General features: G+C 36.3%; 1 protein-coding gene across 3 annotated transcripts in view; it reads right to left on the reverse strand.

Moving 5' to 3' along the window:
* The window catches only part of LOC150093822 (protein lifeguard 2-like), a 355713-nt gene that overhangs the window by 199993 nt on the left and 128519 nt on the right, over positions 1-27201 (reverse strand). The window contains exon 1 of one of the 3 annotated variants that reach the window (XM_090413185.1): positions 14328-14493. The exons of 1 other annotated variant lie outside the window; for it this stretch is intronic. The gene's annotated coding sequence lies outside the window, so the exon portion shown is untranslated. Of the gene's footprint in view, positions 1-14327; positions 14494-27201 lie in introns of those variants that run through there. One more of the 3 variants, XM_090413187.1, reaches the window with a different exon arrangement.

The following is a 27201-nucleotide window of genomic DNA, read 5'->3' on the forward strand; positions in this document are numbered from 1 at the left end:
TGAAAATCGTCAGTATTTTACCTCGCTATGAGAAGTAAAAAGAAAAAAGTAAAAAATTAAGGAGAAAAATTAATTAAGAAGGGTTATGATGGCAAACGATTCGATGCATAGTAGAATTCCTTCGACGCATTGTAGAAGGAATGGATGAGAGTTTTTGAATTGTGGAGTGAGTGTGAGGGAAGATTGGATTTGTATAAGAGGGACAGCCTACACCTGAATGTGTTTGGTATCAGGAGTCTAAAAAAACTAACTGGTATGAGACCTAACTCAGAGAATCAGGGAAACTAAATTATAAAGGGAGGAATGGTGTGGATGTGAGTGTAAGAGCAACAATGTTATATAACTCTGTTAATGATGGGAATGGGCTTTGTCATGGAAATGTTGACGAGGAGAGAACAATTTTAGGTTTGTGTTCGTCCGGTTCGGATCCTTCAAATGTGTGCAAAGATGTCTACATATGTAAAGCGTTAGAGAAGAATAGAGATCTGCAAGTTGTCCAACAGTGTCAGGCAGACTGCGGATAAGACAATACAAAAGAACAAACAGGTAGATTATTATGTCTGTATATGAATGCTAGGAGTATCAGAAACAAAGGAATAGAGTTTGTTGCCTTAGACAATATGTTGCAACCTCGGATTAGCGAGACCTGGCTATCAGAATCAGACACACTAACTGGTATCGAGTGTCAAGGGTACAGTATTTTTAGGAAGGATAGAGGATATGAGAGGAGGAGGTGTGCTGCTAATGATATTGGATCATTTGAATCCAGTCAGAGTTGAGACCTATGATTGTAGTACTACTACTACTAACAATATTTCATGTGGCAGTGAGTTTCAAGCCATCTGGTGTGAGGTGGAATCTAATAAGATCAATTACATAGTGGGGTGTTGTTACAGACCTGGTGGATCAGTTGCTAGTGATGAAGAAATGCATTATGAAATAGAAAAGATGAGCACGAAAAGAGTAATCATAATGGGAGACCAATTATCCAAATATTGATTGGGTGGTAGTAGAATCTCATGAGAAGAATGAAAATGCATTTATTGAGCTGTTGCAGGACAACTTCCTCAAGCAAGTGTGTGACAGAAGGAACTCGAGGGCAAAGAGTGTTAGATTTGATTATAGTGTCAGAGGATGTTTCAGTAAAGACAAATATTCTGCCTCCGGTTTGTGACAGTGATCATGCAGTACTCACTTGGGAAGTGACTAAGTTTATAAATGTTCCATTCAGGAAAGGTTACATGCTGAACTACAAAAGGAGGAAATTATGACCAACTTATACCGAGTTCAGCAGAATGGGATCAGTTGCTGGATGGAAAGAATATGTGCATGGGAAGCATTTAAACAATACTTAAATGATGCGATATCAGAATGTGTCCCGAGAGTTCAAAGAATAAATAGAGTAGGAGTCAAATGAATGTGTAATCTTATTAAGCAAGAGATTCGTAAGAAAAGGACAACGTGGAAGGAATATTGTGTGCATAAGGATGACATCCATTATGAACGTTATAAGCAGCAAGCTAGAATAGTCACAACTGTTGTATGAAAAGCAAAGTGAATATGAAAAGAAACTGGCTCTGAGTGCTAAAGATAACCCACAAGAATTCTATCAATATGCTGCAAGTATATGAAAGAATAATTCTTCTAAATGCTGATAGCATGAGGGTTACAGATGCAGAAGACATTGTTCAGCTAATGAGTGCTCATTTTGTTAAAAGTTATCAACCTGATGTACACAACATTGAGCTCACTGTTACCTCTTCACTAGATGAAAAAACGCAAGTGTTTGAGGATGAGGTATTAGAGTTGTTGCATAAATTGAATAAGAATTCAGCAATAGTGACTGATGGGATATTAGCAAGTGCTAAAAGAGTGTTCAGCTGAACTGGCCAGGCTATTTAATGAGTCTCAGAACAGGGAAGATTCCACAGGAATGGAAGGAAGGTATGGTAATTCCACTGCACAAGGGTGGTGCAAAGACCGATGTATCCAACTATTGATCAATTAGTATCTCAGGAGTGGTGGTGAAGATTTTGGAAAAATTGGTTAGGGCTTGCATTCAGAAATGGGTTAACAGTGAATTTCTACTTTGCAATGAACAACATGGGTTTACTAAGGGAAGGTCATGTTTTAGCAACTTTCTCACATTCTATAACAATGTTACCATTTAACTTGACAAGGTGAACGGATACACCATGATACTTTTGGATTTTGCTAAGGCTTTTGACAGCATACAGAATGGTAGACTGTTGCATAAATTGGAAAAAATGGGTTTCGGTTATACAATATTAGTATGGATTAGAGGATGGCTGACTGATAGATATCAAAAAGTATACAGGGGATGCGAGTTTGCAAGATTTAAGGTAACAAGTGGTGTAACCACAAAGATCAGTGCTTGGTCCACTGTTATTCAATCTGTACATTAATGATATTGGAAAGGATTTGACAAGCGACATACAGCTATTTGCAGATGATGCAAAGATAGGTAGGGTAATCAGGAATGCTGCTGATATGCAGTACTTGCAGAATGATTTGAATAGGCTTGAATTATGGGCATGGGAAAATGGGTGTCAGTGTTGTATTATATTGGTGGGATTAGGCTAGAAGAACCTGATGAGGCTAGAGATCTTTGAGTGTTAATAGATAGGAAGTTGAAGTTCAGGGGGCCATGTGGCAAAGATTGCCAATACAACTCAAAAGATAATTGCAATGTTGAAATGAATGTTCACATGTAAAAATAAAGAAGTCATTTTGCTTCTTTACAGGGCCTTGATAAGACCTTATTTGGACTATTGTGCACAGGTCTGGTCTCCTGGTTTCCATTGTGATTCTGATATATTGGTACAAAGGAGAGTGTTAAAAATGATATCAGGATTGTGGAATACTGATTATGAAGACAGATTGAGAATTTATAGACTGCAGACACTAGCAAACAGAAGAAAGAGGGGTGATATGATTGAGACTTACAAACTTCTGAAAGGGTCATACAGGATTTCAATTGAATGCGATTTTTCAATTTATGAAGGGTGGGGAAAGGACAAGAGGGAATCATTGTAAGCTGAGAATGAAGGCTGCTAAGAAGGGGGTGAGGGCTAGATTTTTCTCTCAGAGGGTGGTGCGTGATTGGAATGCCGTTGGATGTTGCGAGTGCAAGCAGTGTGAATGAATTCAAGAATAAGTATGATAGCTGGGGTGTGTGTGTGTGTGTGTGTGGTATGTGGTCTCCCTCGATGAGTCTCTGACTCCATGGAGGTCTCTCTCTTAATAATAATCACACAGAAGATTCTACCAAGGAAGAAGTAAAGGAATGTTGAGTCATTAGAGAAGATAACTGATATAATGAAAAGAGAAAAGTTGATGCTTGTTTGGAGATCTAAACAGAAGAGTAGAAAATGCATACCAGACATATTATTATTACGGGCGACTCCAGGGAGTCCTTAGACTCATCGAGGGAGGACCTAAACATCATGTCTGACATTCTCACAGTATCTATCATACCTTGCCTTGAACTCACTCACTGTCATAGCACCCACAACAGACTCTGGCAGCTTATTCCACTCATTTACCACTCTAAAAGTAAAGTACCCAGCTCTAACACCCTTGCTCAGCTTCCATAGGTGTCCCCCCTAGTTCTCCCACCACCAGTTCTGATCTGAATAATATCCTCTGAATTAATTATATAGAAACCCTTCCCAGAGATTATTCTACAAACTTTTACATGGAGCAACTTGGGAACAAAGCACTTACCAATGCTACTTTCAAACCTTCAGTCTGGTTATGCTTCACTGATGTGTTTGCCATTTGACCTTATGGGCAAGACACTTTGGATTCCATTGTAACTGTTAAGTTACAATGGAATCAGTCAGTCGACACCCAAAAATTCACTTCACATCAGAGAAAGAATCATAACCTTTTTTTCTTTCCCCTCTAACACAGTACTGAACCATCTGAAAGGAAAGTAACCATCTTTCTTCCATTTACAGAAAGCCAACACAGAGAGAGAGAGAGATCTGCATAAACAACTGCATCATCATCCAGGTCTAAAGTATGGAATTCTGAAAACACACAGAGTCAAGACTATGTATCGAGTGTCCCCACAAAATAGATAAAAAGTACTACATGATCCCCAATTTCTCTCTGCTTAAATGCATAAGAGCAAAACACCACTATGCCTATTACATATATCCATGGCTGAAAATATAGCTAAAGTACTAAAAATAAATAAATAAAATAACTCTTACACCACTCAAACCACATGTCAAATTAGCAACTCTGATCCATTTCCTAAAAGCAAAGTGATGTAACACATACTGGAGAAGTAAAAATTCCCTATGACTTAGCCTGCTATAGACATGATAAGAAGATCCATTAACATCTGACCTGGAGAACAAATACATTTACTACCATTATTATGGCAAGTCAGGAATGGCAGACCACACTTTGGACATCACACAGAATTAGAAGCATGCCAACATGGTAGTTACAAGTCAGAGAGACTATTTTTGGAGTCAGTATGGCTATGAAGCATTCTCCTGACCTTAACGAGTATGGCTGCATTAATCTGCCAAAAATTTGGGAGCCACCTTAAGATGAACTCCAACACAACTGTAATAACTTCTTTTATATACCATTAGGACTTCAGATCTTTTGTCCATTACAATTTGAATTGTTTCACTTATCTCATTGCCATGTGTAAACTATAACATGTTTTGCTCTGAGGATGCTGGTTTGAAATCCAGTGAAATGTAATCTAGTTAACGAACATCCTTTCATTATTTAGTGTTTTGATATTGTTATACTGTTAATATAAATTCGAGGAAAATTGTCGATGGGAAGTTAGTAGTAACAATGTAAGCTTTGTGTAGTACCACTAGCATACTGTAGTATACTATACACCACTTGAGGACACTTATCAGGAATCTGATGAATAAATTTAGATGTATTAAAATAACCATCATGTAAATTTATGCTTCAACAAATGATAAAGATCTTGAACATGAGATCTATTATGAAAAATTACAGAAGTGCACAGAACAAATAAATCATGACATGAGTATTATCATCATTATTCAGGCCTCCATGGAGTCAAAAAACTCATCGTGGGAGGTCCTTTCTAAGAAACAAGTCTATCAAGACTCATCGAGGGGGGGGGTCCCTCCTAGGGAACACAAAGTCTATCATACCACTCCTTAAATGCATTGACCGTTCTCGCTCTCACCACTCTATCAGGCAATGCATTCCATGGCTCAACCACCCTCCATGCAAAGAAACCACTCCTCACCCTCTTTCTCACAGTTTCCTTTTGTAACTTCCAGGGATGGCCCCCCCCTTGTCATGACTCCTTCCCGCTGTTCAACCAAGTGAAAGAGCTCCCCAGTGTCAACCCTGTAACCACCTCTCAACAGTTTAAAAGTCTCAATCCTATCACCTCTCCTTCTTCTATTCACCAAACTCTGCAGTCCACCCTCTCTCAACCGATCCTCATAACTAACATTGTACAGTCCCGACACCATCTTTGTTATCAGCCTTTGTACCCTTTCTTATAGGTGTTAATGAATGCCAATGTTGGCAAAAGAAATAAAGATGAGGTAATGAATCTTATGGCAGTCAAAGAAATGAGAATGATTTGCTGTTAGTATTTTGTGAAATGACAAATTCTGTGATAGAAGTAAGTTTATTTAAACATAAAATACATAAAATGACCTGGATAATAAAAACCATAGCCAAATTAATCACACCACAATGAAGAATATATTAAAACCTCACCTAGATGTTCAAGCAAGGCAAGGAACTGATGTAGACTTTGATCATTAGTGACAGCTAAACTTAACTAAGTGGGAACAGGAAAATTAAAAATCAAAATGGAAGGATATGCCTAAGTTAAAAATTAATAAAATAAAAGGAGAATTTTTCTGTTATGATAAATAATGTGAAATTTTGGAAAATGAGAATCTACAAACAAAGAAAGCCCAGAAGTCATAAAAAGGAGATGGAAAAAAAAAATTTTAGTATAGTATATAAGGAAGTGGTAATATTGGGTACTAACAAAGAGCAAGAAAAAAGAGTGATTATAAAACAAGATCTGAAAATATACAGAAGAAAAAGGCCTGAAATTAAAAGGTTATTAGAAAATGTTAAGTCTCAACTAATTAAAGAAATTCAAAGAAATTATTACATGGACAGAAAAACTTGTAGTGTAAGACCACACTGGAAATTGTACATGTAGAAGGAAAATATGCCCTGAAAGAAGAAAGTAAGAATATGAAATAATGGATAAAAATGGTGTGCTGCTGAAAGGTATAAGTTTCTAGAAAGATGGGGAGAATTGTAACGAGATTTTAAATGTGGAAAACAATATAACTGACATAATTATTATCATCTGACAAAACTATTATTTGGCATCAGGAGTCTGGAAAAATTACTTATTGGGATAAGAGTCAGGAGAAACTAGATCATCAAGGGAGAAATGTGTGTGAATTCAGCTATGGTATGCAAACATGATACAGATATGAATCGCTTCGAACATGGTTATGAATTTGGCGAAGGGGTGAAAATATATGTTTTGGGTTCAGATCTTTATAGAATATGTGTCTGGGGAGGGAAAAGAGAAAGTACTACAAGACCAAATAGATTGCATATCTAATTATAAGAATGGACTAGGTGGTAATTTGTTATGTTTATAACCAATTGCCAGGAGCATCACAAAAGGATTGAGTTTGTTGCTTTATTGAATATGATGTGGCCTAAGATTATTAGAAGAATGCCAGATGTGTTTTGAAAACTTTCCTCTGTATTAATCTTGTAAGAACTCTTCAGTAATTTCTGTCTCAATCATATCACCCCTTTTCCACCTGTCAACCAATTTCTGCAAGCCACAAATCTTCAAACTCTCCTCATGAGGTTCATTCCATAGACCTGATATCATCTTGGTCACTTTCCTCTTGATCCTCTCCACCTCCTCCCAAACCTAGCACCTTCACTTAAAACTCGAGCTGGTATGCCATTTAATCCCACAGCTGTATTCACACCAAGGTTCTGTAATAATATGCTTTGCATCTCCAGTTCATTTACTTCAGTTTCCATATAAGCCTTTGCCTCTCTTGTTAGTGCAATGTCTCCACCTGAATGATATACTCTTGCAAAGTGTTTACTTAGTAATGCTATTATTTCACCTGATTCAGTTACCTCCCTACCATTGGCATTCATTAAAATCATTCTGCCATAAATTCCTTTTACTTGAAATATACTGAAAGAATATTTTAGGATTAATTTCAATCTGCATTGCTAGCAGGCCAAAGATAATTTGCAAAAGGCATAATGCTTTTGCCTTTCTTACCACACTGGTTACCCTTCTGCCTGTGCTTTGTACTGCTTATGTGGCTGCTGGTCACTCTTCTCCTTTAATTCCCTCCACATTTTTTTTTTTTTAGCTCCAGCTTAATGATGGTATTCATCCATTTAATTCCCACTTGATTTATTCTCCTGATTCTAGGTATTCCATCTGATAGGCAAAATTATTTCTTTATCCTTACATGTCAAGGTTTAGTTCAACATCACAATTATCTTCTGAATTGTATTTGCAACTTTTGCTAGGTGACCTTTGAACTTCAAATTCATACTCAACATTATGCCAAGATCCCTAGCCTCATCAATTTCTTGTTGCATAACCTCATTAATGTTGCTAGAAATCTCATCATGCCAAAGTGCATAACTTTACAGTTACTAACATTAAACTGACAGCAATTTTTATTTGCCCAAATTTCCAGCCTATTCAAATCATTTTGTAAGTGCTGGATATCAGTAGTATCCCTGACTGCCCTGCCAATCTTCCCATTATTGGCAAACAATTGCACTTCTCCTGTTAGATCCTTCCTAATGTCATTAATGTTTAGATTGAACAACAATGGCTCAAGGACTGAACCCTGAGGTACACCACTGGTCACTTTAAATCTGGCATTCACACCCACCATAAACCACTTTTTGATATGTCTGTCAACCATTCACTGATTCAAGTCAAGAGTTTATATTCCAATCCCATATTCTCCAGTTTATACAACAGTCTTTCGTGTGGTATCTTATCAAATGCCTAAGCAACATTCAACATGATGTTATGTATATCCATTCCATATATCCAGTTCAGCCATAATATTGTTATAAAATATGAACAAACTGCACAAACATGGCCTTCCTTTAGTAAACCCATGCTGCTCCTTATAGACTATAGCTGGTATGTCGACCCATTTCTGTATGAGAAATGGGTCGACAAATGCTTACAACTTCCCAAGCACTATCAACAATCAGCCCTTTTAGTTTCACATTTAAAAAAAAAAAGCCAGCAGCACTCAGTGTTAGCAGGTGGTCACCCTCCCAGACCAAGCCCAATGCTTCTTAATGCTGGTGATTAATGAAAATCGGTATATAATATCAAGTACAAATTTAATTTTACACTAAAATTAATGTGTCATGTAGCAATTATAGTCTGTTGGTATCCATAAAAATGTTTTGTAAAATTGTCAATAAAAGTGAAGAAAATATATTAAACCATGAGCAAGCTGATTTTAGAAGGGGTTGAAGTACTGTACATCACATTCCTTACTTTAAGGAATGTCACTGAGCAAAGTATAGAATTCAGTTCTACTTATACCTAAATTTTATAGACTTTATCAATGGTTTTGACAGTATTAATAGACATTATGGATAATTATTAGAAGCTATGGAATTCCTGATAATCATGTGATAAGCGAAATAAAATGCATGAAGAAAGTAAACGTTGTACAACAAACACAGAATGGTTTGGGATAAGGAATGATGTTGTGAAATAGAGCTGCAGAATGTCTCCATTACTTTTTAATAATCATTCAATGGATTATGAATACTTATTAGAAGTAGAAAGAGCAGAATGAATTGGAAAATCATAGAAGCCTGAAAATATAGATTATGCACATGACAGTTTTAGCATTAAAACACTGATATATCAGCAAAATCAGACTATAAAACAGCTGAAAAAGTTTGACTTGAATATAAAAAGTTCTTAAATTTAACAAATATCATAAAGAAATTAAAATTGACAGAAATTAAAAATTTTACATACTTGTAGGTTAACATATGGAAGGTGGGACTGTGCATGGATATAACACAAAGGCTGACAAAAGCAAATACTGCTTTCAGAAATCTAAATACAGTCAGACCCCCAACTTATATAAATGAGGATATATGCTGGAAGGGCCATGAAAAGAAATAAAATAAAAATAAGAGTATAAAAATTTTGCTTATTGCACCTAACATTACTCAAGTACCACCTAATAGCAGTCCTCTTCAAGGCAAACTACCCACACAGTGCATGTGTGTGCCTTCTTCAGTTCTCACTTTGTTTACTATTGAACACAGATGTGCTGCATATTTGTGTTCATACAGTTTAATAATTTTTAGTGTTTGTTTGTAACATGGTAGAGTACAATCACGACTAGAAAAAGTAACAGAAGTAGAAAAAATCAAAACATGAATAAATGTATTGAAATTGATCTAGATATGAAAATTATAAAGAAATATGAAGGCGAAGAAAGCTTAACTGTCATGGGATGTGATCTTGGTCTCACATTATCAACACTGAATAAAAATATGAAAGATGCTACCTGCATAAAGAAACATGAAAGGATCTACTTCTTTAGTCAACAATAATAACAAAACATCATATGTACCCTCAGGGGTGTATAGGATATTATAATAGCACTACATGAAAAGTTACACCATGATTAACTTCCGATCAACAATTTTCCTCCAAATTGATCGGTTATCTGTGAAGAATCCAACATTATCAGATCTTATATTTGCCTTCTAAGACACTTTTTACTGTATCGAAGGTAAATCTGGGTCTTCCTCTGAGCTCTTTTTTTTTCTTCTGCCAACTTGGCAAAGAACATTTACTGTACTAATCTTTCCTCACTCATTCTGTTTAAGTGACCATACTACCTGAGATTAGCACTACTAACACATTAGTGAATGCTAACAATGGCAAGTTCTTTCCTAATATCCGTATTTTTAATATGATACTGCGATTGATGCCATCTGTTCACTTCAACACTTTCTCAGAATTCTCATATCTGTTTTCTCTAATCATTGATCAAGTGTTTTATTTCTAACCCAGCTAATTTAGTGGCTTGACTAAATTTCTCTCTTATTCCATATAAATTTATTCAACTGACTTCCTGTCATACCAGGTTTACTAAATCTGTTATCTATTTTCATATTTAATTTGCCATCATCACTAAAATTTGTGCCTAAACAGCCCAGCCAAAAAAAAAAAAAATGTTTTACTTGTTCCATAGGTTCATCATTCAGGATACAGTTGATGTTTTCAATGTTTTTGCCTATATCCATTGTTTTTATTGCTGATTTTCATACCAAATGTATTACAACAGTTATTCAATTCAGTCAGGGAATCTTGTGGACTGCTACTGGATTTATTTAGAAGTATAACATCATCTGCATAAAGAGCTAAGATTAACTTTGCCTATTTTGGTATCAGATTTAATACGCATTTCGTGATCCATACAGTGGAAACGACGTATATCCTTGCTGCACATCAAACCATCTTCCAGTGTCTCCTTCAATTCTAACAGCTGACTTACAATAAATTTAAGATAGCAAGAAATTATATACTTCGTTTAATGCTTTAGCCAAGTGTAATTTTCAGGACTGGGGCAACCTGTATATAGAAGCTAAGATTTCGCATCACTTGCCTTAGTATCCCATAATGCAAAGACCATATCCTTGCAGACATGTATAATGCTATGCATTATGGGAAAGGCCAAAGATAAGATTAAACCAAGTATATAATTTCTTGGTATCTTTAATTTATAGTATAACCAAGTGAAAAAGCTTCCAGCAGCTGACTTACAATTTAGATATTACTTATTACTCAATATAATGTCCCATTTACACCATATAACTGTAGTGTTTTGAAGAGATTTCCTCTTGACACATATATATATATAATGTCATTTCCAGATTTACAAAACTTAAATACAAATTCTTGCTTCAAGATTTCTCAGCTATTTGTCTTAAAATGAAAATCTTATTCTGACAACCTTTATTTGGCCTGAACCCAGTTGTTTTCTTTACCATTCCACAATTCTTCTTAGTCGTTTCTCTTCTGTAATTGTTATATTGTTTTATTTCCCTTTTTGTAGATGGGTACTATGAGAGTTCTACCCTAATTATCTGGAATTTCACCCTCTGACCAGGAGTTCTGAATTATGCAATGCAGCCACTAAAGCTTTTATACCTCCATATTTAAGCATTTCTGGTTTAATTTCATCTACTTCGGCTGCCTTTCCCTTATCAAGTTTCTGATGGCTTTTTCTACTTCAAATATCAATATGTATTCCTGACCACATTCCTTTTGGGAGTTTTCTATCACCATACTAACATTGCTTGTTTCATTTAGCAATATTTTATTATTATTATTACACCCTCCATGGAGTCAACAGACTTATCGTGGGAGATTCATTCAACTGACAACATATTTATCATATAGAATCTCAAATCCTTAACACTCCTTGCATTAATAACACATTCTAGTAATGCATTCTATTCACTGACGATTCTCCATATAAAAAATCTACTCCTCACCAGGCATCTAGAATATCTTTATCTTCAGTTTCCATGTCACCTTTTAACTCAGTGGTGGCTCTGCTCATCGACAAGCTCACCCTACCAATGAGTAAAACCGCTCATATTCCAGGAAAAAGCGTCCACTGGCAAGGCCCCACACACACGCGTCACCCCGGAAAACCCTCTCCCTGAAGACTCAAATTGTTCTCTCAAAGCAAAAGCCTTAAGAGAGCAAGAGCTCTTGCTCAGATTATCACGAACAATGAAGCCTGAGCCTTTACCTTGTCACCTTTATCATCTCCAATTGCTTTTACAATACCGTTTCCTCCATTTGTAAGCTTTTTCAATAGCCATCAGAATATTTTACCACCTTCCTGATATTTATTTTCTATGTTCTTACCAAAGTTTTTCCATGACTTCTGTTCAGCTAATTTTACACAGCACTTCACTTTTTTCAATTTTTCTTTACATTCTCTAAGAGCACAAGCTGACTTACTTGCCAGGAACTTTCGATATGCTGTCTTCTTCTTTTCCTTCACTACCTCTAACTTCCTGAGCCCACCATGGAGTTGTGATTTTTCTATCCTTACAGATAACCTCACCACATGTCTCTCTGTCTAAATCAGTCAATGTTTTCTTTAGAGTTTGCCACTGAATCTCCAGAGTTTGGTTCTTGTTTACAAACTCTAATTTTTTCTTAAATGATGTTTGTGCAGTTCACCTCTAAAAGCTTCTCAAACTTTGATTCATTTTAAAACTTTCTTATACACTCTCCTTTTCAATATTAAATTAAATTAAATCCTGTTCAAAACTAAATAGCGACCACTTCCTATTTCAAATCCTCTATATATTCTAAACCTCAAACTAAACTAAAGATCAATCTGAATCAGTGGGAAAACATCGCTATCTACTATAATACTTTTATGAGACTTCAATGAGACTTTTATGCATCTTTATACATCAAAGATGCTTCTTGAATCTTTTCTCCATGTGAATTTGTGCCCAATTTTATGTTGGAACATGGTGTTAGTAATAACTAGTCCAACTTACCATTATTATTCACTTTGCACTTTTCTCCAAATTTTCCAAAAACATTTTTCAATGTCTGGTAATCATTTCCTACTCTGCTGTTTAAATCTCCAAGGATCAAGTTTTCCTTTTTCATTGTGTCAGTTGCTTTGTCTAATGCCTTGAAAAACTCCCCTGCACTTCTTCCTTAATAGAAGATTCTGTGGGTCCATATACACAAATAAGTCTCATTGTCCAGTTCCCCATTCTGATATTTGCCCACATCACTCTACTTAATATTACTTGTCATAAAAAATTATTCTCATATTCAGTGTTGAATACTATAGCTACTACTCCTTTTCCTCTGATAACAAAACATTCTGGTGCTATTTATGACAGAGAAAAATTGTGAACTATATGGATGGAAAACCAAATCCAAAAGTACTATCTGCTAAGCTTAATGATTCAAAGGCAAGTAACATTTTGTGATGAAAAAGATGGCTCCTAATGCCTCATAGTTCTTTTTAAAAGTCAAGAGAAATATATGATGCTTTAGACTGTTATCAAGAGATTTACAAAAAGAAGTCCCTGTCCATTCATCTCTTGATAATTTCATTATGGTAAAATTTTTTTGTCTATTTTCACTTACTATTTATACCATATATTACTTTGCATTTTTATTTATATCATTCCCACACACGAGAGGCAGCAGACCTATAGCAAATAAATGCTGAGAGTGGGCTGGAGTAAAGAACAGAGTAATCTGTTCTGAAATAGCTGGAGATTGTAGTCCTTTGAAAATACTTCATGGGGGAGCCCATTCCACAGAACTGAGATGGATGGAATGAAAGACTGGGAGTAGCAGGTTTGGTGAGTATGCAGTTTGAATATAAAGGGATGCTGTGCAGCTGTTGCTCAAGTATAATGAATGCTAGTTCTGTGTTAAGTTCAGTGAATGACAAAAGGAATTAAAGAAATTCATTAAATGTAAACTTCCTTTCGATTTTAACCAAAGTCTGTTTTAATTACCTGACAGACACTGGTTTGGTTTTCATCTATAGAACAAGAAGAGAGAGGATATGGAAGTCATTCTTGTAAGCTGCACAAAGCATTAGTCACAGTGTAATTTTCGTCCAAAGAGAATGAGGTGTATGGAAGGCATTATCCGAAAGGTCGATCGAGTGGGGTTACAGAGTAGAAAAAGCAATGAGGCCAGTATATTGTCTGTAAATTCCATGTTCTGGTCAGTTTGCTTGTTTTGCGGGATGAAACTTCTAATTTCCAGGAGGAAAAGATTGTCACCTCTCTATCAGACCGATTTCCGAAAGGATCGCATGAATGCAGATTGTAAATAATCCTAAGGAATGGTACAACTTAGTGTAATGCAAACAGGCCATCCCACAATTAGTCTTATGACGTGGAGGAGGGGGACGCATTATCTTTCAACTGACAATACGTACACCTTGTATACTGTACGTTTTAAGATTCTGAATACACGGGATTAGTTTTACCAGTTATTAATTAATCCACGCTTTACAACAATAGCCTTATACTTTCCAGTGAACTGAAATTATTTAGTAACATATCAGAATAACAAAATTAGTGTTAGTCTAAAAAATAAAACGACAACCTTGCTTCAACTTAGTAATAATGACCAAAGCCGGAGTCCGTGCTACTGTAAATAATTTCAAAATAAGTAGACATACCTGAAATTTTATACAACACAAAAATAAATTAGTTATTTTCACTTATGAGTTATTATAAAAGTTGCATTACAATATTGTTCGGTGGAAAGAGTAACCGTTAATACTGACACATGAAAACCACCGCTTTCCTCAAAGCACATTACATCTACTATACGCAACTATTACCTCTACCACACCCGACATTGCAAAATTTTATCTACAATTTCCCTATATAACTAAATACTAAATTTATTAATATGTTCGGAAATATCCCTATTCATAATATATAAATATATACATATAAATAAATATAAATCTATTAGTAAGTGTATAATTTAATACTCTTAATATTTAATTCTCTGAATACTCTACGCTATATAAACCATTAAATGAAATATAAAAACAAATAATAAACTAATTATTTGAGACTTTTTAATCACGAAAGGAAGTAGTAGTAGTAGAGTCCTAACTTTTGGGAAATCGGTTGGCAGTTTGTCTTCTCGTTCGTTATCGAAAGATTAGTGCGATAACTAACTAGCGTCTAAGGAAAGACGAAATTGACACAAGAATACGCTACACAACCGTCACCATTTTGATTTGTTAATGCTAACTAGCATTACTATGCAGATACGATTGAGTCTTACCATTGATTTTTCTGATTTGATGGTGGGCTAATATGATGTGGGGCGAAATAGTAATTCCTGCTCCGTTTGGGGAACGAAGAGGTGTTAGACAATGTATTAATTTTAACTTTTCAGTTGATTTTATAGTTAGTTGATTTTTGGTGTCACAAATGTGAATTTTCACCCATAAGAAACTTGCTTTTTTAATTCTGCAAATGCATACTCGGGAACAAATATTATTACGTCAGCACACGGAGGGATGAACTTAGTTTCGCAGAAGGTAAGAAAATATTTTAAAAAATAAGGTAACATGTGAAAGGGTTTTTTTTTTTTTTTGCTGTTGATTTTAGTCTTCAGAATTGTGGCTGAAACGACGAAAGTTATGAAGCCAATATATTCTGTTTGTTATTTACGATTATTCTCTAGCTGATTTTTGCCTGTTTTGAGGATTTAAAACCTTAGTTTCAGAAATGCAACTGATATCGCAAAAGTGATGCGGCCTCGATTGCATCACTTTTGCTACATAGTCATTCTTTGTTCGTCTATTTCATACCACTAAAGCATCTATTCCAGCATAAAAGAAATTGATATCAAGCATCTGTAACCAAGAAACAATGGTGTGTATCCCTAATGGTTGAAAATTGCAGCTGTCCTTTCAATGGATCTAAGAGAATGGAAAAATCACTGGATACGAGATAGGACAGTGCAAAGGGAGGTTTAGAATCTCCACTTGTTGTGCAATAACTGCATATCTGACATCTGTCAGAGTATTAGTGTGAATTTGGCTTTATGCCAAACTCAGACATGTTTTTGTGACATCACATGATTTTCCCCATCAGATAAGAATAGATTTTTCTAGAACATGGACACTTAACATGCAGAAATCTCATCTGTAGAAATCACACTATATTCATTTCGTATGCCTATATTTCCTATCCTCAATTTTGCACATCACGACCATATGATGCCATCTCGTAAATAAAATAAATAGCTCCTCTAACCTTTTATTCTCCAAAAGGGAGTAAGAGAATCTTCTTTACCCTAACTTTTATGGCAAACGGACAGCTAGTTTCCATCCTTCAAACGTCACTGATAGAGAGCCTGAAATATGAATTAAATCAAAACTTTTCAGGAAAGAGAGAGTATGGTAGTCATCCCATGATCCTAAATCCTAACACTCATATTATTTTCCGGGTTAGAGATCGACTAACTCGATTGATGTCGGAAGAGAATCGAAGAAAGGCTTAGAAAATGATCGTCTAGTCGGCGACTAGAATCGAATTAAAAATGGTAATTATTCGGCCCGCCTAGCGCTGTGGATTCAAGCACCATTTCTGCAGGAATTTTCACATAGCTACAGTGGCACTGATGTCACCACTTGGTTGTATAAGGTAACAGATGAGATACAATCTCTCAAACTATTCCAATCTAGCCGCGAAGAATACGTTTTTAAGCGTGATTTCCTTTATGTATTAAACTTCATCCTACACTAGTTGCAAAAGTTATTTAACATCCCACTTGTTTCGAATACTAAGAATAATAAATCAAGTAACTCAGCAACTTATAAACCACAGAATTTCCATTATCCAAATGCAATATGCCAGAAGAAAAGAAAAAACAAAACAAAAACAGCACTAAACTTCGACATCCCCGTCAGTACACGAGCGCTAGATATGCTGTTTTCGTCTGCATGCACATCAATACAAGAGCACATGTAGCAATGGTGTTGACATTGGAAGAAAAGAGTTTGTTGTGGAGCATCATTTTTGTTCATACAGAGTTGGTAGAGCAAATGGTCTAAGCCTGCGACATGCTTGTGAGCAGTTTGTTCGTCATTTCCGTAATCGTGCACCAAGCAATACTGTCATCATAGCCTTAATCGAGAGATTCCGATGTACAGGGAATGTTTGTCGCAATGCAAAGGGAATTAGGAGAGACACGAACCGTTAACACAATGAGAATCACGGGTGTGTGCTGGAGTAAATGTAACAGTCTCCGAAGTCAACAACGAATAGGGGTAAACATTGGGATACCGAGACGGCCACTACAGAGAATCCTTAAAGAGCCGGGCGACTTTTCGTGCGTCAGTCAGTGGGTCAGTGTTTAACAGCAACGGATTACACTGCACGTTGGGAATACTGCGCACGCGTGCTGGCCAATTTCTATGAAGATCTGTCCATCCTCCACAACGTCTGGTTCTCAGAAGAAGCGCATTTCCATCTAAATGGTCATGTAAACAAACAAACCTACAGGTTTCTTAGTTTTTCGAGGAATTTGTCCAAAAAAACCTCTTCACAGCGAGAAGGTCACCGCATGGCATGCAGTTTCCGGCCATGGTATAGTTGGGTACTGTTTCATTGAAGAGACTGGTGTAACTGTGACCTTGAATATCGAATCCTACATCGAGAATATGTTCGTTCCTTTCACCCAGGATCTGCATAGGATGTGTGAATGCAAAAAACATTCCATTTCGTGCACAGGTATTCCAATAGGAAGAAGAACCTGTCGCACATCACATGGTTCTAGAGCCTATTTATCAGAGAACTTCCCTGGGAGGCTCATTTCCAGGTTCACAGAATTCCCATACCCTTCATGTTCTCCAGATCTCACATCACTTGAAGCCTTTGCTTGGGATATGTTGAAGGAGTGGATATTCCACAATGACCCGTCTTTAATCTTTGATGAACTGAGGGATCAAATTATACATGTCCAGCATATGTCCCAACCATTGTTCTCCAAGATGACCGAGAACCTTCGCATGTGCGCTACGAAACCCGTCTTCAAAGACAAGGTGCCCATTTTGAGCAAATAATCTACCGTCTTTAATGTTTTAGTCAACCAAGATTTCCGCCGATAGTCGTGAATGCATATATCATCATGTGTAAACATATCTTTCTTTGTTAATAAACCCGCTTATTCCAGAACGTATATAGTTGTAGTTATTCGGTATTTTTTTCCTCCCGCCATACCATATGTTGATATTCATATATGCTAACAGTTAAGCGTTGGTTTATAAGTTAAATGGAAATGGCAAAACTCAATATAGTCAAGATGTAGCGTGTTGTTGGAAATCATTTAATTCATCAACAAGAAGAAGGTTTGTACTTCAAATTTCTTTTAACCTTTTAGTCATAATCCTTGCAGCATGATGTGATGCTGCGGGCTAGTCCTCACAGGTTCCCGATTTAAATGTCATGGAAGTGTCTACTCGAAGTTGTGTGAATACGCAACCGGATACTTGCTAAATAATTCCGTACACATCTGTCCTCTGAAATAGCCAACTATAAAAGCAAAAAAAAAAAAAAAACTATAAAATTTGCACCATTACTATTTAATTTGTACATTAATGATATAGGAGAACTATTCAGTTGTTTGCCGGTGATGCAAAATTAGGTAGAGCATTTGGATGTAAAGATTTCCAGCTGCATACCACATTGATCAAACTATATTCCAGGAAGTTAATGAAGCCAGGGATTTGGGAGTGTTAATAGGTAGGGAATTAAAGTTTAGAGGGCATATTGCAAAAGTGGCTAAAGCAGGTTACTATATACATTTTTATAAGAGAACTGGTAAGATCCCATCTTGCCTACTGTGTGCAGATCTGGTTCAGCTGGGTTTCTTGGCAATGAAGAAGAGGTGGAGAGAATCAAGTGGCGACTGACCAAGATGGTAGCAGGTCTTTGGAATGAACCTTGCGAGAACAGGTTGAAAATTTTTGAATTACTGAAATTGAAAAAATTGAAGAGATTTTACAAAATTAGTACAGAGGAATTTTTTCAGAACAGGTCTGGTAATGGGAGAACTAGGGACATCATTGGAAACTGAGCAAAAGTGCAGTTAGCAGGAGTGTCAAGACTAGATTTTTTGCTTCAAGATTGGTGAATGAGTGAAATAATGTGTCATTCTGTTGTTGGTATCATGACTATGAATGAGTTCAAAACAATGTATGATAGATACTGTTGCAAATGTTGGACAGTGCTTGGCAGGATGTTTAAGGCTTCCATCGATGGAGTAGCCCGTAATAAAAATAATATTTTTTGACAAAGCTTATTATCCTCTTCACATATACAAATTATTTACAAATATACAATTGAAGTATTACTATTACATTTTTGTTCACTTCAAATATTCAGTACACAATGGTAAGTGAATATCTTATTTGAATCTGTATAAATAATAATATTAACAATGTATTTTACTTTTTTCCCCTTCAGATATATACACAATGATTCGTTTAATGTGTGAAGAGAGAGAGAGAGAGAGAGAGAGATTTCATATTAACAACATTGGTTGTGGAATAATTTTATATAAATATATGCATAATTATTTTTGCATTTTGTCATTTACATGTATATTTCAATCTGCAGTTCATTTTAATTCACAAATTCTATTTACAGTTTACTTTATGTTATCAGTAGGGAATGCTGAATGGATTCATTTCACTTTTAACATTGCTATTTTTTTGAATCAATAATAATAATATATTGTCTTTCAATTTCAATTTACAGTTTATTTTGATTTACAATTTACATTATCTGTTTCTTTTTTGTTACCATGCAATAGGAATGCTGAATGCATTCATTTCACTTTTCACAATACTATTTTAAAATCGGTTTTTTTTTTTAATAATATAGATTGAAGATAGACTTCAGTTCAATTATAGTCGCCGACTGGAAGAGCTTTTTCTAAGCCTATCTTCGACCGGTTCCCGAGTTAGTCGATCTCTTGCATCGGTGAGGTTTTTTCCTCCCAGAAACTCGGGTTTTTCATCCCTTAAACTCAAGAAAATCGACCGCAGAACCCACATTAATTCAGACAGTAACATATCCTGTTAGGGTTAGGTACCAAGAGATGGCAGCATTTGCTTGCCGGTCTCTTCATCGGTGGCGGCTTATAATTAGTGATAGTTATGGGCCATGTATCTCTGATTGACTACCGGTAGAGATTGAGAACTGCCCACTCAGTCTCCAAAAGCTAGATAGGGTTAAAAGACCTCGCCTACTCCCTATAAGGGAATAAAAAAGCGTTAACTTATTATTATTATTATTATTAATCATAAAAAAAATCAGCTAATGCCTTTTTTTTATTATTATCATACAGAATTTCTTTTTAATAGTTTTTGTTTGAATATAAATACACGTAATTTTTTTTCCATTTCAGTATCATCATTTATTATTATACACCGTATTTACATATACATTACAATGATTTGCAGTTTATGATTATGAGGATTACTTGAATGAGGCGGATTAATCCCCCCTACTACTTCGAAGCTAGTGTTAGCTTTTATGAAGAGAGTGTGATTAGCCTTCATTATTTATGTTGTTTGGTACTGTTTTGATGGAATGTAGGCGTTGGATGCTGGTGATTTCTGAAGTGCATATATAGGTGTTAATGCTATATTGACTGTGTTGGTATAGCTTCCAGAGTTCGTGTTTTAATGTTCTGTAATTGTCTACGGGTTTTAAATTTCTTGGTAGGTTGTTGAGTATCGAAGTAAATTTCTATTCCTGTGTGTAGAACTACAACCTTCAAACTTAAATTTGAAGGTTGTAGTTCTGCTCTAACCATTCATTGTTAGAGCAGTCTGTGGAATTCAGCTTTTCCAGGTGCACTCCAGTTTTTCAATTTTTTTAGCTTAGTCACTGACCATTTCTTTAGTAATAGCATTTTGCATCCCCTCCCCCTCAGTTCTGATTCTATATCCTTCATCCAAGGGTTTATTTATTTATTTATTATATTCTGACGGCATAACTAATCTTTTAGAGTCCTAGGAAAATTTGTAACTATGTGCCTTTTATAGTGTGACAATTTCGATAATTAGTAAAATATTCTAGCGCTGTTGGCAACTTCCCGAATGCCCAAACGTTCCTACGCCACTGTTATGCTGAACAGGATTATCCAAGATTGACTTACAAAATTCGAATGTTTCTTCTTCTTCTTCTTCTTTTTTTCTGACGAATGAATGTTTGCATTTGTATTTTGATATACAAATTGAAAGAACTGTCCTTGGTTCAGTCGAAATTGAATGGAATTGAAACTATTCCTATTCTTTAAAGCTTATCAGCAAGGCTCTTGAAAATATCTCCTTCACTGAAAAACAGTGTCATCCCAATGATATTGAAAAGCAAAATTGTTACTGTCAGTAAGTAAATTTATTTATACGCATTCTATACGGGGGGGAAATTATGTAATATTGCGTATTCAGCAAAAAATAACAGAATCTTTCTTGGACATTAGAAGGTCACTGCCAAAGGTGGATCAACTGTAAAAATATTTTACTTACATACTGGGGATATTCCATTAGTAGGGAGTCGAGTCTTTCATTTATGGGCGCTGTCCATCATAAGTAATCCTTTGTTTTTTAACTTGACTTCGCCTTAATGATCTGTATACATTTAATATAAAATCCCATCCACTCGAGAATTCAATTCTTTATCTAATGCTTTTTTCAAGGAGTAAGGATGTTATTATCACATGGAGGATCCATTGCAGTTTGTTCCGGGATGAACAAACAAATCATGATGAACTTTCTATTAAAATTTCTTGATAATTCAGAAAGTTTCTTGTCTCGGTTTTGTCCCACATCCAGATCGTTGTATTTTCTTTAAATTCTTCACAAATACTGGTGGTATTTTCTCATTCCAACTTCTGATTTTCTGGGGGATTCTGATTGTCTGCGGACAATCGACATAAAATATGGCTGATTGTAGAATTGTGCTGTGCAAGTTGCATTTTAGTTTTGTTATGTATTACGTTCCCAGTTATTCGTCGAATAGATCATCCTATTGTAATTCGCTATTTAATTTCGAATTAGAGGAATCCTATAGAAATAAAACATTTCACTCTTTTGAAATCCTGATAAAATATTTTTCTATCTTCAATGTTCGTCCGACTTATTCGTTATCTTCCACTTGTTTTTATTTTTTGGTGAATTAATTGCTCACCAATCGGCAATTAATTACCTTAATGGTGAAATTAATCATGATGAGATGCTTTACGTGTGTGTGTGTGTGTGTGTGTGTGTGTGTGTGTGTGTGTGTGTGTGGTAGAGAGCTCTAAAGATTACAACAGCAAATCCAAACGAATAAGCTTCTGGAAATTTGTATAGCTGTCGACTTCCTGTAAAAAGTGAGTATGCATTCAAATTTTCGAATCGCGTACAAAGGGGTCACGTGGAGCGCTCAACAGGATAAAATGCAAAAGTCTACTCTTAGCGAATTGTGTTTAAAGGCAGCTCTTTTCGTGACGGAATTAAAGTTGCAAACTTTGATGTCTTGTAACGTCTCAGAGACGTTATCTAGATGATTTCACGCGGGGAAGAATTATTGGTCAGCATTACTACTTTAATGCCAGATCAAGTGCTGTCCAGAATCGGAGGAAAGACTAAAACGGCTCTCATCTGAAATCTCACATACCGTGAGATTTCCGATGGGAGTCGTATCGGCTTTTCTCATGGTATCATGGTATCTTTTCAAACCAATGAAATGTGATCGATATGTTTACTAAGAGTTCGAAGCATGAGGAGAATTTTGGTTATAACAGCAAAACGTAATTGATGTACCATTGCAGGTCAGCATGCAAGTCGGATTCAAGCATAGTTACGATAATATCTCGACAAATTGTGGCAAGGCGTCTGCGACAAGTAGGCCTATACGTCCACAGCTCATTGTAGAGTACCTTTTCAGTGTGTTCTATCCATAAAACTTGGACAAGACACCAATGGGCTAGTGTACTTTTTATAGATGAGAGTCGTTTTAGTCTTTCCTCCGATTCTGGAAAACACTTAATCTGGAATGAAAGTGGTAATGCTTATCAACAAAGAACAAAAAAACACACCAACAAAGAATATCATCAGCAGAAATAAATTTCTAAGAACAGTAGTAGGATACACACCAAACTAGATAAAATAAAAAAAATTATAGATAGATAGATATTTTATTGTAAGCTTCATGTTCTAGTACAAAATTTTGACAATCATATGTGTAACCTAAGAGCAACAGTTCGTCCAGGTTACGATATGCATAAAGTTACAAAAAGTTATATAATGCATTATCATTATATATATATATATATGTACATCCATATAATATACATATTATATGCTATTATAATATAATAGCATAATAAAACCACAGGAGACATGCCAATATGTACAGATAAAGTTGCATAACATTAATTAGAAATAAAATAAAACAGAGTAGTTAAATGGCATTTAAATTTTTTTATATTTTACACCTGAAACTAGATCTTTTTAATACCAATATGTAAAACCCAATCATTTGGACAATTATTTTGAACAGAGCTTCCTCATTTCTGTGTGAAAATATGAATATTCTCGTGATTACCATCACGAGAATGTTCTTGAAAGAGATAGATAAGGCAGTGCTGGGGTCAAGGTGTGGGGAAGCATTATACCAAACTACAAATGCTGGAAAAGGGACTATAATTGGCGAACGATATTGCAACGAAGTTCTTCAACGTCATGCTCGATTATTCCTTGGTGCTGTAGGAGAAGAATTCATTTTTATGGATGACAATGCCACGCCACATCGTACACAAGCAATGGTGATACATCTGCAGACCGACGATATTAATCAAATCGAGTGGCCAGCACGTTCTCCAGATCTGCCCCATAGAACAGGTTTGGTATGCAATAGGGAGACGCATTGTTGCTCGAAAATTCCCTCCAGAAAACAAACAAGGCCTTATCCTTTTTCTTGAAGGAGGAGTGAGCCAGTTTGCCACACGATCTACCAAGGTAAGACATTGTAAGAACAGCATCGCTGTTCAGTGTGGACATATTCCACACTGAAATGTCTCTCTGCATAATTTTCTGTAAACACAATACATTAATACCTTAACTACGTCCTTAGGAAATTTGTAATTTTTGCCAAAAACGTATTGTAATTTAATGTGTACGAAATATATAACGCATTTTCGTGTAATATACTTTATTAATATGCTAGCAATAAATTCATATCCACATCTGGCTGTATTCATGAAAATATTTTCATATACAAGTAAATGTAGTTCATCCTTAGCTTTTGGACACCAGTGTATTAGTGCTTGGTAGGAAACCCTTGTTAGACACAACTGCACCTTCTAACTAATACTGAAGACAGTGGATAATCCTCCATGACACGTCTTAAGGCTGATTTTATCTGAATGGGTGAATTCCCTTTAGGTTCATTTCACGGAATACTTATGCACCATTAGATTTGTTTTTCCATCCGTATTTTTGCATATAAGTTACTCAAAGACTTGGATCGACTGATTTTATTGGAACTTGGAATCGTAATAAGAATTTGTCTCTCGATTGTTCCTTCTATCCCTACAAATGTTCCAATTGGATTATTTGTAGCGACAGACGGGAGAGTGAAACATATCGGAATAATATAATGTTAAAACTCCAATCTTCTTCTTTTGCAGCTTGTCCCATTAAGTTGGTCGCTGTTTTTAGTGAGTGTCTTCCACATCCTCCTGTCTTGGTCTGCAACCATATCCAAATTCTTCATCCTTAAATCCACCTCCACCATCTCCCTCCATCTCTTATTTGGCCGACTGCGCTTCCTCCTCCCCTGCACATCTATCTGCATGACCTTTCTTTCCACATGCTCGTCCATCCTTCCTCATCACATGACCAAACCATCTCAGCCTTGCCTCCTGTATCTTCGCTCCTAAGTTCGTAACATTCACCATTCCCCTTACATAGTCATTTCTCAGACGATCCTTTCTGGTCACACTGCACATCCACCTAAGCATTCATTCTCATTTCCGCTACTTCCATCCTGCTGTTATTTTCTTTTGGACCACAGTTTCCATAGCTGGTCTCACTACTGTCGTGTATATTTTGCCTTTTAGATTGATCGGCACCCACTTCATTCTCAGCTTCTCCATCCTCTTCCACTTGAACATAAGTATCTAAAGTCCCTAACCTTCCTGACAGCATTGTCCAAGGTATCTTCTCTTACCTCCTTTGTCCCCACTTCCATCACAATATTAAACAGGGACGAACTTAATGCTGACCCTTGATGCAAGCCAACCGTCACTTGAATTCTGTCTCTCCCAGGCAGGTGCGGATTCTTGTCTTCACATTTCTGTACATCTCCTGCACCAACCTGACATATTTCTCCGGTATCTTCTGACACTTCCTTCAGACACCTCCAGACATCTTGCTTTGGCATTATTATCGTACGCTTCTCCAGATCAATAACACCAGATGTAGCTCCGGTTGTTTTCTCGAAACTTTTCAATCATCTGCTGTAACCCAAAGATAACATCAATGGTCGATCGACCAGGCATGAAGTCAAATTGCTCCTTTGCAATCTCCACCTCCTTCCTCAGTCTTCCATCAAGAACCCTCTCTAGGATCTTCATTGTGTGGGACATTAACTTTATTCCTCTGTAATTCTTACAGTCTTGTGCATCCCCTTTACTCTTGTAGATGGGGACAAGAGTACATTTCCTCTACTCCTCGGGTATATTTTCCTGTTGGTAAACTTTTTATGAACATGTCCCACAGCAGGTCAATTCCGTCTCCCCCCCCCCGCAGTGCCTTCCATGCCTCCACTGGGTCCTATCAGGGCACACCGATTTTCCATTCTTCATCCTCTTTATGGCCTACTTCACTTCCACTGTACTGATGATCTGCACCATCCCCCTCCCATAAGGCTGCCCATCTTCTTTGTGAGTCCTCTCATTTTCCTCATTCAAAAGCCCTTCAAAGTATATTCTCCATCTGTTTCCTATATCCATATCCTTCCTTAATACACTTCTTCCAGATTCTTTGATTTGCCTCACATGTAAGATGTCCTTTGATGCCTTATTTCTACATTTTGCCAATCAATAAATTTTTCTCTGTCTTTCCTTTGTTTCTAATTGATCATAAGGATCTTGATATGCCATGGCCTTTGCCTGCGCAACAACTCTCTTGGCTTCTCTCTCTCTCTGAACTCCTCTCTATCCTTTCTACTCTTGACTCGTCCCATTTCTGCTTTGCCTTCCTCTTAGTCATCACTGCTTCTTGTACATTATTATTCTACCACTAACCCTCCTTCTGCTCTTCAGTCTTTCCAGATGTTTCACCAAGCACCTCGATTGCACTGCTCAGAATTGCTTTTGAATTCTCCAATCTGAATAGGTGAATTTAATGAAATTTTGTATTTCAGATGTATTATTATTATTATAAAAAATCAGCTAACGCCTTTTTATTCCCGTATACGGGAGTAGGCGAGGCCATTTAGCCCTATCTAACTTTTGGAGACTGAGTGGGCAGTTCAATCTCCACTGGTACCCAATCAGAGACAGATGGCCCAAGGCTATCACTAATTAAGTGGTACGCAGTGAAGAGAGACGGCTCAAATGTGCCGCCATCTCGTGGTCCCTAATCCTACCACAATATATTTAATGTCTGAAATAATGTGGGTTCTACGGTCGATTTTCTTGAATTTACAGGACGAAAAACCCGAGTTTCCGGGAGGGAAAACCTGCTTGCCCGTGCCAGAGATCGACTAACTCGGGAACCGGTCAAAAAGAGGCTTAGAAAAATTTCCTCTAGTCGCCGACTTGACTCGAAACCTAGCCTTCCTTCGTGCGGCCAAGCGCGGTGGTATGCAAACGCCACATCCACTGAGTTACACAGGCTCCCAATGAACTTATTATTATTATTATTATTATTATTATTATTATTATTATTATTATTATTATTATTATTATTATTATTATTATTATTATTATTATTATTATTATTCTAAGAGACACTGTAATACAACTAAGCCAAAAAATCGGCTCTCCCATTGAATCAAGAGACATCCAGTCAGTGCATCGGTTACCACAAAAAAGGAAAAGAGAAAATAATACCCGTCCTTCTCCCGTCGTAGTGCGACTCACCAACAGCCTAACAAAAACCACACTTATAAAAGCTAGCAGGATTAAAAATCCAGTAGTAAAGAAACTGAAAGGAGACCACGACAACACCCCAATATACTTGTCTGAATACCTTACTCCACACTATCAGAAAATATTCTACCAAGCAAGGAAAGTAAAAACAGAAACAAATTACCAGTTTATATGGATAAGAGACAGCAAAATATTCCTTAGAAAGACACAAGACGCAAAATCAATCGAAATAAAATCCGTAGATGACCTCAACAGGCTGTCACATTGAAAGGAATATTGACAACTCGTAAAGAAGGACCAGCACCCCAACCAACATGAATGCACACCATCAAGCAGACGTAATCACCCCGGAACATGATAATTGCCACATT

This window comes from Typopeltis vanoorti, chromosome 23 (assembly GCF_054136105.1).
Source record: "Typopeltis vanoorti isolate ZY-2024b chromosome 23, IOZ_Tvanoo_1.0, whole genome shotgun sequence".
Classification (NCBI taxonomy): Eukaryota; Metazoa; Arthropoda; class Arachnida; order Uropygi; family Thelyphonidae; genus Typopeltis; species Typopeltis vanoorti.